This window comes from Condylostylus longicornis, unplaced genomic scaffold (genome assembly GCF_029603195.1).
Source record: "Condylostylus longicornis isolate FDR11 unplaced genomic scaffold, ASM2960319v2 ptg000066l, whole genome shotgun sequence".
Taxonomy (NCBI): domain Eukaryota; kingdom Metazoa; phylum Arthropoda; class Insecta; order Diptera; family Dolichopodidae; genus Condylostylus; species Condylostylus longicornis.
The window spans coordinates 121,753-135,476 of record NW_026578034.1 but is presented as its reverse complement, the minus strand read 5'-3'; positions in this window follow the sequence as shown (position 1 = coordinate 135,476).

The window sequence follows — 13,724 nt, the reverse complement described above, 5'->3', positions numbered from 1 at the left end:
ACAAATATTATATTATTCTGATTTAATTCATCCGAATTCTCAAAAAATGCACTTAGTGCTTTCTGCTTTTTAACCGACGAAATTATCTACCATGGTACTCAAAATTTAATGCAAATGTTATTTTGAAGCAGACATCAACGGCTGATTCCACTGAAGTGTATAAGTTGTCATTGATTAAAACAAAACATTTGCTAATGGTATCTGTAAAATGAAATAATGCAAATGGAAAATTAGCATATTATGGAAAGAAGTATGTTACTTTCATCTGATATAGATATTATAAAATGAAATATTCAAATACATACCTAGCGCCAACCACTAATCATGTAGGTTGCATTCTAGTTTTTTTCAATATTTAATTATTAATTATTAATTTTCAAAATTAAATATTTTTTTAACTCGTTTATGTCTTCTAGTATTAAATTTTCATCCTGAAATACGAATTTTATTTTTTAAACTTCAATTAATTTCTTTTTAAGCGGTTTTATTTTCAAATTTTCAGTTCTTAGAAACTAAAGTGTAGTAAAAACATACAAAAAATGATTAAAATGCATATTTTGTTTTATTTGAATATATATTATATAACATGATTTCCCAAAAAAAACTGGAAGAAGTTTCGAAAAACAATTAACCGGAAGAAGTTTTTAATTTAATTACTTTTAAATTCACTTTAATTTTATTTTTCTTTACTTATTTTAAAAACTGTTTTTTAATTGGAAACACTTTTAAATAAAAAAAATTAAAAATTATTCACACGTCCGCTTGCGCTAAGTTCTTAAACAAAACTGTTCTTGTTAGCTCCAAATAGTCAAACATTGCAAAAAAATGTATAAGCTGACTTATTTTACATAACTAAATGCGCTATGCAATATCACCAATATTCTATCATGAATTTACAAAATTTTGTTACAAAACATAGCTAAAACTGCCTTTTTTGTTCGACAGAATTTGCTATTTTATAATAACAAAATATTATCATGTAATTAACTGATTTTCTACTATAAAACGTAAGAACAATGAATATTTTATGTGGTAAAATTTACCATGTTGGAATGAAAGTTTTGCTATCGAAATTTGTGAGAGTGTCCCATGTGTCATGTCAGTAACAAAAATGCGATACATAAATGCTGTTACAGTTGTAATTTATGAGAAAATTTATCATAATTTCTGAAAATTTAGTTTTTTAAATTAAGTTTTGAAAAAAATTTTAACTTAATTAACTTAATTTCAGATTATTTTTAACTTATTAGTTATGTCAAATTTAAGCAATTTAAACTATAATCTGAAATATGAATGTATAATCTAAATCTAAAATAAATTTCTGTAATGAAGTTTTTTTTTACATAATGGTCAAGAAAATTACAATAATACATTCACGCATGTGAAATCCTCAAAATTTGAATCTATAAAGTTTTTTTTTACCGACCGTATTGTGTAAACGATAGGTAGGTTATGTGATGGCAACAAATTTTGCATATCGAGTTTTCGGTGGGAACGTACTTCTCCATAGTAGGGAAGTGTAAATAAACTATTTTTAGCAACCTGTCGGTCTGTCGGTCTGTCGGCCTGTGTGTGCACGCGTGTATCTCAAGTTCGGCTGAACCGATTTTGATGAAATTTTATATGTAAGTTTGTTTCCACCATGGCACGGATCGATCAACTTTTGGTATATATCAGGCCTCGGGAACTGCACTTTTTAGCGGGCCTGTTTTACATTTTTGAACATTTTGAAGAAAGTATTCAACCGATTTACTTGAAATTTTATATATAAGCTCAGCTCGATTGTCCGCAAAAATTCGTATGTTTTGGAAGAAATCAGGCATGGGCAACTAGACGTTTACTACGGGCCAAATATACATTTTTGTGTATATAAAGAGAAATAATCAACCGATTTCATTGAAATTTAATATATGAACTCCTCGTATTAAAACAATGAACATATAAATTTTTTGGAAAGATCAGGGCTCGAGAACGGATTTGCGGGCTGATTTTACATTTTTCACCATTTTGAAGAAAGTATTCAACCGATTTACTTGAAATTTAATATATAAGCCTTGATCATACGCAAAAATTCCTAACTTTTGGAAGAAATCAGGCATCAGCAACTGGGCGTTTACTACGGGCCAAATATACATTTTTGTGTATATAAAGAGAAATAATCAACCGATTTCATTGAAATTTAATATATAAATTCCCCGTATTAAAACAATGAACATGTAAATTTTTTGGAAAGATCAGGCATCGGCAACTAGACGTTTACTACGGGCCAAACATACACTTTTGTGTATATAAAGAGAAATAATCAACCGATTTCATTGAAATTTAATATATGAATTCGTCATATTAAAGCAATGAACATATAACTTTTTTGGAAAGATCAGGGCTCGAGAACTGATTCGCGGGCCGATTTTACATTTTTCACCATATCCACAGAACAAATTGATGGAATTTCTTGAAATTTGATATTTGAGTTCTGGTTGTTACCCATACTAACTGGCGAGCATTTCAGGGAATTCGGGTAGCACAAAACGAAATTCTACTAAGAGCCAAATTTACATTTTTGTAAGTATGTTAACTATAAGCTTACTAATGTCCTAAAAATTGGAAAGAAGTATTTAACAGACATTTTTATAATATTCTGTAACACTTTCATTTAACTAGACAATACACAATGCGGTCGGTTATGTGCTGACCACATCAGATTTTTTTTCACTGCTAACAAAATATGTCTATTTCCTATTACAATTTTCCAATAATGCATTTCAGTTAAAATTTTCTGCTACAATAAGAAACTGGTACACATTTATATATTTATGTAAATTTTCGATTAGTTAAGCCGTTTTTGATCAAGAAAAATAAAAATACAATATTTTGCTACAAAGCATAGCTAAAATTGTCATATTTTCTAGACCAAATTTGCTATTTTCTATTTGTAAAAATTACGATGTAATTAACTGAATTATGAAGATGCCATATGTAACATTTCAAGTATAACTAACATAACATAAGTTGCGATATAAAATTGCTATTTTAGCTATAATTTGAGTGAAAATTTATTATATTTAATTTTAAAAAGTTTGATTATTAATTTCAAATTTTCTTTTAGAATTATTGCGAATTTGCACCGTTCTTTTTTGTAAAAAATACTATTTTTCTTGTTATACAGTGGTATTATCGTTTTGCTATACATTATATTGCAGAGTAATAAAATATAAAACTTTTCGAGCGAATAGTCTGGCAATTTAAGTTTTGAAAACTTTGAAAGAGTGCTATAAACGCATTTAGATTTTTTATTGCAAATTCTGCAAATTATTTTTTTTTTCAGTGTACTATGTTTTTAACAATCAAATTTTAGTTTAACAATTGTTTTGTATTTAATTTATACAGTATAAGTGTTTAATGTCAAAAATTTTAATATGTGTATCAACTTTTATTTAGTCTACAATTTTAAGTGTTTAAAATCAAAGATGCAATCGCTTTTAATATCAAACATTTCCTTATTTAATTTTACCACTTTACGGGTTACAACGGAACGTTTCTGATTTCAACAAGCTTTATTTTTTTTAGTTGAAAAATATAATTTTAATTTATTAAAATTAATTAACTTGCTATTTAAGCATCTCGATCTAATGATATTTGCACTATTTTTTCCTAATAGTAACTTTGGACAGACCACAAACATGTTACTTAATATACATGATCCAAATATTGAATATTGCTAATATATAATGGTAACTCATCACAAAGTCCGGAGTGAACAACAGAAGTCTGTTGGGATGATGTTAAAGTTTTACCTCTTTAAACGGAAAGTTATTCGTGAATCGAATATTAAAGTTAAGGCAGAATTTCTGTACAGAACCAATATTGCTGTGATTGATAGCATTAATTATCTTGTACATACGAACTTTCAGCTGAAAGCGTTGGATAGTTCTAACTGATAACAGTTTTCGAGAATAAGTATCAAAGATGTTGACAATTGAAGTCTTAAAATATTTTGAAGTATTTTGTTTTGAGCTGTTTGAATTTTTAGAAACAGAACAAGATATTGCAGTCCCATTAGACAAAATCGAATGATAAAGAAAAGCAAAATACATATTTAACTTGACTGAAAACTGTAACTTGTATTTAAATTTTTACATAATACCGTTAAATACATTGAACTTTTTCTCAATCCCTACAAGATGAGAATTCAAACTATCAAGAGCTGCTATCAAGAGTACAATCCAAAAACTTTATAGCATTTTCGTCTTCCATGATAAAATTACCTAATTGAATCTGCACAGTTGCAAAATTTGCAATTCGAAGTGCATAATTTTTGTTTAAAGAGAATTATAAGTTTTCTTTAACCTAAGTTAAATCATGTTCTACACTAGATTTATAAGGAACATTACCTGGATCTATAAGAAAAATTTACTAGTCAGTTTGTGAGTATCGTCAACAAATCTATAAAAATAATAGCACAATGTTGTGTATTATTTGTTTGTTGGTTGGTCACACTCTTGATGACATTTTTGAATGGCTCTAACATAAAAAAGGGCTTAACGTAGAAAGTTAGAATGACTTTTCTGAATGATTTTTTTGAGTAATTTTTTTGAGTGTTTTTTTTAAGTGACTTTTTCAAGTGATTCGGACTTCTTTGAGTGATTTTCTTGATGATGATTTTTTGGTAAGGTCCTTTTGGTAGAAAGTTGGGAATTGGTCTTTTTTAGCTGTAGATTCTTTTCATGGGACTTTTTAAGTTATTTTTTTAAGTGATTTTTTAAGTGATTTTTTCAAGTGATATTTTCAAGTGATTTTCTTGATGGTGGTTTATTGGTAATTATCTTAATAAAAAAGCAATATAAAACAATTAGTAAATAAAAATAGGAAAAAATATAACAACTAAGTTTCACAATACAACCCAGTGATATATTGTTTTTGTTTTTTTAGGTCGCTGAAAACCAAATTTTTTTTGTGGCTTTTTTTTAAACGGCTTTTGAAAAAAGGAAAGGAAGGCAACTTCCGGTAATATTGTAATAGATAATGTTATTCTAGAATATTATTGAAAAATCTATTTTCATCAAAAAAACTCAAAAAAGTAACTGCAACTATTTCATTTAAAATTCCTGATTTACTTATGATGTTTCCACTCATCATTAAAAATTCAAAAAAGTACTCAAAAAAGAAGTATTCAAAAAGAAATTAAATTAAGCACTAAAATTTTTTTTTCCATAATACCGTCCCGACGATATCCACGATTACCCGTCCTGACGATTTCAGTTTATAAAAGCCACCTGAAAAATTTCACTCTAAATTGTTATTGTAGCTAAAAAGTCATCATTAAAAAATTTTTCAAAAAATCACTCAAAAAATACTCAAAAAATTAATAATAAATAACCCTACTTAAGCGTTTCCATCGAACGGTGGGCAGAGGGGTGGTGACACCGACACGACCGGGCTTTTTTAGTATAAGATAAATTAATGGCTCAGAAGAAGAGCAAAAATGCTTACCAAGTTTTAGATAACTATTTAATAATTCAAGAGAATTGATCGAAACCCTGTCACTTTTAATTTTTCTGATTAGATGGAATAATTCATAGTATCAGAAGCTCTTTTCAAATCGACAAAGATCTCCGTGACCAGTCATAAGGCTACTCAATTTGAAAAAATAAAAAAATTTTTTATTTTTTTATTTTTTTAATAGCGCACCAACTTATTTCACAAAATAAGTTGGTGCGCTAATAATTGGTCTGTAAAATTGATGGTGCTTTTCGAATTTTTAGCCAATTAGAACACATACGATTTTTAGTTATTTGATAATATAAAAGATACATCAACATCGATAAACCTAAAATTAGAATAAACATTCTTCAAAATGACCAAAAACTTAATATCATCATATGGAGTCCAAATAATTGAATTTAACAGTACCAACATGTATAAAATATTCTATCAATGTACGGTAATAGACTTAGAGTCAAATTGTGGAATACTGCCTTAACTAAAAATAAATTTAATATCACTTTTTCTAATTAGAACTAGGAAAACACCATATTTTTTTTTGATCACCGGCGCGAATATCTATTTTGTAAGTAAAATAAATAAGCCGTTAAAGCAAAAAAATATCATGCAAATCGCTCAAAAAATCACTTGAAAAAATCACTCCATAAAATTCTAATAAAAAGCACTCAAAAAGGTCACTCAAACCTTCCCGACGAAGATCTGTGTCTAGAGGTTCAGAAATTTTCATGTTAGAGCCATTCAAAAATGTCATCAAGATTGTGAACGACCGACAGACAAACAAACACTAAATTATTTTTGATGAATTTTTCTTCCCGATCAGTATCTTTAAATTTTTTTACATTGATTTTTACATTTTATATTGAAGCTAGGTGTATCCCGAAGTCACACATCTAATTCGATAACCGTTGAAGTTTTTTCCACAAAATAATTTTGATGATTGTGAATCGTTAGTGATTCAATTATTGAATCTGTGCTAATTAAAATTTGATTTTTTATAGAACTTTTGTAAATCTTGTTGAACTTAAATTGAATTTTATCACAATATAATTTTTTAAGGTAACTATTGTCTCATCTAGTACATCTGCTAGTTGTTTTTCCGGTTTCTTAACTTTTACATTAAGATCTTTACATTTATTACTAAAGATATCCTTTGAGTTTGACATTGAGCTTGTCTTTGAGTAAGAAATTCAACTTAGAGATAATAATTGTTGAAAATTATTATTTAATATTCCCATTTTCAATAGGTAACTTTTTCCCCAAGAATTTGATCATTATGCACAAGCTAGAGTAGAAGCACAATGAATGAAGGTAAAAGTATAAATTATTAATATCTAGCAATAGTATAAAAAAAGAACAAAAACGGTTGCAAAAAAATTAGGTTGGTAATTTTGGTTCATCAAGTTACAAAATAGCCGCGAGTGCTGTTTTTAGTTTATATAGTTTTATGTTTTTGTGATAGGTTAAAAATAGGATTATTAAGTACGCAGTTTGATTATTCATATTTTAATTAATCTCTAAGTTAATTGGTGAATAATTAGTAATTAATGGTATTAACAATTCAAGTACATACTTACATATAGATATATAAGTATTTCACGTAAATAAATAATTTAATTCATAAGTTAATGAATAAGTATAGTATAAGTTAGTGAATAGTATAGTATCACATAATAAAAATGATAAAAATTATGTTAAAACGTTTAATATTTATTTAATTAATATGAATAAAACAAACACAGCCAAAGCTCAAATTGAGTTGTTGTTCACAAAATTAATGCTATTCATAGATAATGTATCTATATAACTAACTAGTCGTATGTGCTTGCATTACAAGCTTTGCAAATAATTATATCGGTAGTTTTGAAATTAAGTTCCATTCTGCATGAGATATTTTAAGCTTACTTTTTAGCACTTTTCCAAAAATTTTTTAACAAAAAGTGCTTATTAGTTTCACTCTGTCCGTCCGTACGTCCATCCGTTCGTCCGTCCCTCCGTGGACATTTTTTTGTTTACGAAACTTCTACACCCTTTAAGCTACAAGCTTAATATGTACTATATCTTTACTAGAAACTTATTTCCGTAGAACAAAATTTTTACCTATCTCACCCCCTCTAAGAGTTATACCCCTACAAAACCCTATTTGTTGCAATGAAACCATAAGCATTTTTCAAATTTTGCAAACTCAGAAAGGCAGTGGCTTGCTTCTCCTATCGTGGCATACTATAGTTAAACTTTAAAAAAACAAAATGGCCATTCAAATTTACCGTTATCTAAGATCCATTTTTTCCAAATTTTTGATGTCGTTTTTCTTCTAGACCCAAGGGTGTGGGAGCCTGAAATCTTACCAGCTTTTAGATACTAATAAACAGTTTTTATTTCGTTAGAAGAAAATTTTTTCCCATCTCCACCCTCTCTCAACTTATCACATCTTGATATTTGTAAAAATTTAAATTTTTAACGCTTTATATTTCCGAAACCGCAAGCTTTTTATACCCTGCACTTCGTGAAGGGTATATTAACTTTGGTATGGAGTTTGTAACTACTTGAAGGAGTCATCTGCGGTATGGACATATATATATATTCTTGCTCAGCGTAAAATTCTGCGTCGATTTAGACATGTCCGTCTGTCCGTCCGTCCGTCCGTTCGATCGCACGATAACTCAAAAACGAATAATGCAATCGACATCAAACTTTCACAAGTTTTTTCTTTTGTGCCAAGGACGAGCCCTATTGTTATTGGACTAATTCGGACAACGGGTTCGGGTATCTGCCATACAACTCAAAGAGTTTATTTTAGATATTTCAAAAACTAATAAAGCTATAAATTTAAAATTGTATACATGTGTCCAATTATATTCTACACATTCTCTAAAAATTATAATGGGATAGCTGCACCGGTTCAGGTGGCTGCGATACAACTCCAACAGCAAATTTTTTATATTCGGCAAAATAATAAAGTCAGATTCATGAAATTTGGCAGTCATATGTCCAATTATAGGTCAAATATATTTCTGAAGTTTTGATGGAATTGCTTGACAGGTTCGGGTACTTGCCATACAACTCCAAAAGCTTATTTTAAATATTTGGAAAAATAATAAAGTCAGATTCATGAAACTTGGCAGTTGTGTGTCGAGTTATGGGTCAGATATATTTCTGAAGTTTTGGTGGAATTGCTTGATAAGTTCGAGTAGCTCCCATACAAGTCTAAAAGCTTATTTTAAATATTTGGAAAAATAATAAAGTCAGATTCGTGAGCTTTGGCAGTCGTGTGTCCAATTATAGGTCAGACATATTTCTGAAGTTTTGATGGAATTGCTTGACAGGTTCGGGTACTTGCCATACAACTTCAAAAGCTTATTTTAAATATTAGGAAAAATAATAAAGTCAGATTCATGAAACTTGGCAGTTGTGTGTCGAGTTATAGGACAGATATATATCTGAAGTTTTGGTAGAATTGCTTGTCAGGTTCGAGTAGCTCCCATACAAGTCTAAAAGCTTATTCTTAATATTTAGAAAAATAATAAAGTCAGATTCATGAAAGTTGGCAGTTGTGTGTCCGATTATAGATCAGATATATTTGTGAAGTTTTGATGGAATTGCTTGACAGGTTCAGGTATATGCCATACAACTCCAAAAGCTAATTTTAAATATTTGGAAAAATTATAGGTCAGACATGTCCGTGAAGTTTCTATAGAATGATTTCATAGGTTCGAGTAATTGCTATACAATAACGGAAGGTGCAGGGTATAATTCAATCGGTTTATACCGACTGAAACGTTTTTACTTGTTTTAAATTTCTATAAACGCAAAAAGCTAACGGTAAACTCTGTGACATTAAGAAATATAATTATTTTTCTTAACTCACGCAATTAACCGAGAAATCGAGAATTATGTTAAGCCCTCCTTAAATTAATTTGTGCTTTATTTCAAAGACTGCATAAATCGTTCATCCTAAATATATCCAATACTAGAAACAGTTTTGTATATGAATGAAAATATTTTTAATAGTGTGGTAGATATACATAGGCTGTATTTAAAAGCAGTATTTTCACTAATTGTTGAAGGAAAAAGTGCTACAATACAAACCATTGATTTGACCCAACTTTATATTGAAATTGTGTTTCATTCTGCGTGTGAGATATTATTTTAAGTTTACTCTTTTTTCTTCAAAAAAACACCCGTCCTGTACATATAGATATGTTGTTTTTTTCTAATATCTTATAAAATAAAACTTAAAATAAGAAAAGCTCTTAAAAATAATTACGACAAAGTAAATAATTAAACAAATAATTAGTTCTTTTGAGATCTAATATCTTTTGAGTAATTTATTTTACAACCTCGCTTTGAGTTATGTCGCATAAAAGTGTAAAATACTTCTGCCAATAAGCTCTTTAAGCGATCGTTTACCTTTTACGCATTAAGTAATCAGCTACAAATATCCATGCACATATGTATTTGAATTTTATAATAATAAAATCCGTGAATATATCGCGTGAATGTATAATCAGTTAACTCTAAACTAACGTACAGAGGTAGACGGTTTTATATATTATGCAAAGTATGCATTTGCAGTGAGCGACAAAAAGCTGCCATACAACTTAAATAGTAGTTTGTGCCAAACTACTATTTAAGTTGTATGGCAGCAACCAGAAAGAGCTAAGAAATTTTAACAAATTTTATCAAACACATTGGTCCTACTAATATATTCGCTTGTATCAAATTTCAATATCATAGCTTTTATAGTTTCTGAGATACAGCCAAATAACTTTTGATAGCCAAGTGATTTTAACGACTTTTATCATACACATTGGCCCTACTAATATATTCGTTTGTGTGAAATTTCAATACCACAACTTTTATAGTTTCTGAGATATAGCCAAATAACTTTTGAAGTTGTATGGCAGCTACCCGAACCGGTACCCCGATCATGTCCAATTTAAATAGGGTTCTGGCACTTACTACAATAATTCATTTGTGAAAATTTGGTGAACTTAGCTCAGTTAGTTTTTGAGTTATCGTTGGGACGGACGGGTGGACGGTCGGACGGACGGACGGATGGGCGGGCGGACAGACGGACGGACGGACGGACGGACAGACAAAGCTAAATCAACTCAGAATTTGACGCTGATCAAAAACATACACTTGAGTCTATATCTAAGACCGTTATATCTTAGCGTTACAAACGGTAAGGCACATTTAGTGTACCCTTCGAACATACGTTCGTACGGGTATAAAAATGTTTAGATAAAAACAAAATAATAATTGTATTCAAATACATGTATGTACATATGAATGCAATTTTTCAAAAAAGGTAGAGGTTTAGGCAAGAACAAAATAATAATTTTATTCAAATATATGAATGTACTTGAATGTATTAGAAACATTTTAAAATTTTTGTCTAAAAAATTAGAAATAAAATTTTAAGCATCAACATACATAATTATGAATGTATGTATACCTATTTTGTTAAAACTGCGGGTGAACATATAAAAATAAATTTTTTAAATAAAGAAAAGGTTTAGGCAAAAATAAAATAATAATTGTATTCAAATATATGTATGTATATATGAATGTATTAAAATTTAGAATTTTACAGTTTTTCGCTTGAACAATAAAAATAAAATTTTAAGTACATACGTACATAAATTCTTTATGTATATTTTTTTAAAGCTTGCTGACGAAACATAATATTCAAAACAATAACAAATGAAGCATTAATATTCAGATGCCACAAAACATCTGATGTCTTTGATAAAAGCTGACATTTATTTACGTTAAAATTATTTCGATTTTTCGAATCAAAAATATATGAGATCATTATATATTCAAATATTATTTATTTCTCGGTTTGTGTTTTAATAATATGTAAAACGTATCATTTATTTCTGGGTTTGTGTTTCTGATTATATAAAGTATAAAACAGAAACGTGCTTTTGTTATACAAAAATTTGTTCTGAAAATCTTAAAATTGAAGTACCCGTACTTTTTGACACCTGAGAAGTAGCTATATATGTTTTGACTCTGGCTTAATTTAGCCAGGGTGACGAAACATAATATTCTAAAATACTAAATATACGTATTAAATTTACGTAGAAGTAAATTTTACTTCTACGTAAATTTTACTTCTAAGAATTTACTTCTACGTAAATTTAATACGTATATTTAGTTTATATTAAAAATCAACTACAAAATTCCAAGCTTCAACATAGTAGCTATATTACTTATTTATCACATGCATTTACATTGTATACACATATTTTTTTTTTTTTTGAACACAATGAAATTTGTTAATATTTAACATATTGAAATATATACGCACCTACTTATAATATTTAAGGTGTTACATAAATACATACCACATAAATATACAGATATCAACTTATTACATTTGAAATATTACGACATACCACATAATTATACCTACCTAGTTATTAAAAGTTTTAATTTTTTTGTGTTGCGGAAATAAATGCTTGCAAGGGCCTGTATATATCACGACATAGGGTTGCATGATATATTCCCAAATTATATTCGTTGTAGCAGCAATAACATTTCGTCGATTAGATTTATTTCACGCAATATTTTCGTTTATAGAAGTTGTGAGATATATCAAGCAGTAATTATTTATCAAGTATGAAAATATCGAGATAATGAATATATCAAGCCATGGTTATGAGATATATCAAGCAATAAATATTTTTTGATGTTGTAAAAGCAATAACATTTCGTCGATTGGATTTATCTCACGCAAGATTTTCGTTTATAGCAGTTAAGAGATATATCAAGCAATAATTATTTTTTTTGATACATGACATAAGCAATTTTATTTTGGTTTTTATACCCTGCACTTCGTGAAGGGTATATTAACTTTGGTATGGAGTTTGTAACTACTTGAAGGAGTCATCTGCGGTATGGACATATATATATATTCTTGCTCAGCGTAAAATTCTGCGTCGATTTAGACATGTCCGTCTGTCCGTCCGTCCGTCCGTCCGTCCGTCCGTCCGTCCGTCCGTCCGTCCGTCCGTCCGTCCGTCCGTCCGATCGCACGATAACTCAAAAACGAATAATGCAATCGACACCAAACTTTCACAAGTTTTTTCTTTTGTGCCAAGGACGAGCCCTATTGTTATTGGACTAGTTCGGACAACGGGTTCGGGTAGCTGCCATACAACTCAAAGAGTTTATTTTAAATATTTCAAAAACTAATAAAGCTATAAATATAAAATTTTGTATACATGTGTCCAATTATATTCTACACATGCTCTAAAAATTATAATGGGATAGCTGCACCGGTTCGGGTGGCTGCCATACAACTCCAACAGCAAATTTTTTATATTCGGAAAAATAATAAAGTCAGATTCATAAAACTTGGCAGTCATGTGTCCAATTATTGGTCAAATATATTTCTGAAGTTTTAGAGGAATTGATTGACAGGTTCGGGTACCTGCTATACAACTCCAGAAGTTAATTTTAAATATTTTCAAAAATAATAAAGTCAGATTCATGAGCTTTAGCAGTCGTGTGTCCAATTATAGGTCAGACATATTTCTGAAGTTTTGATGGAATTGCTTGACAAGTTCGGGTACCTGCCATACAACTCCGAAAGCTTATTTTAAATATTTGGAAATATAGTAAAATCAAATTCATGAAATTTTGGCGGTTGTGTGTCGAGTTATAGGTCAGATATATTTCTGAAGTTTTGGTTGAATTGCTCTTCAGCTACGAGTTGCTCCCATACAAGTCCAAAAGTTTAAATATTTGGAAAAATAAAGTCAGATTCATCAAACTTGGCAGTTGTGTGTCCAGTTATAAATCAGACATATCCGTGAAATTTCTATAGAATGGTTTCATAGGTTTGAGTAATTGCTATACAACAACGAAAGGTGCAGGGTATAATTCAATCGGTTTATACCGACTGAAACGTTTTTACTTGTTTCTCTTTACATTATCGTCACACAAAATACGTACCTACCATATAAAGAAGGTAAATAGAAATTGTTACGGTGTATATCCGAAAAGCGAAAAACTGAAATTTTTTTTAGCTTTTCTGTGAAATAAAAAAATTTTTTTTGGGAATTACTTTTTGAATTTTTTAATGAAGGTTTTGAGCAAAATTGAAATTGCATATTTAGTTGATATATTTGAGACGTAATATTGTGCATTGGGTACCACTAAACATTGTAAAGAGAAATACAATTTTTATTTTTTTTTAAACTTTCTTT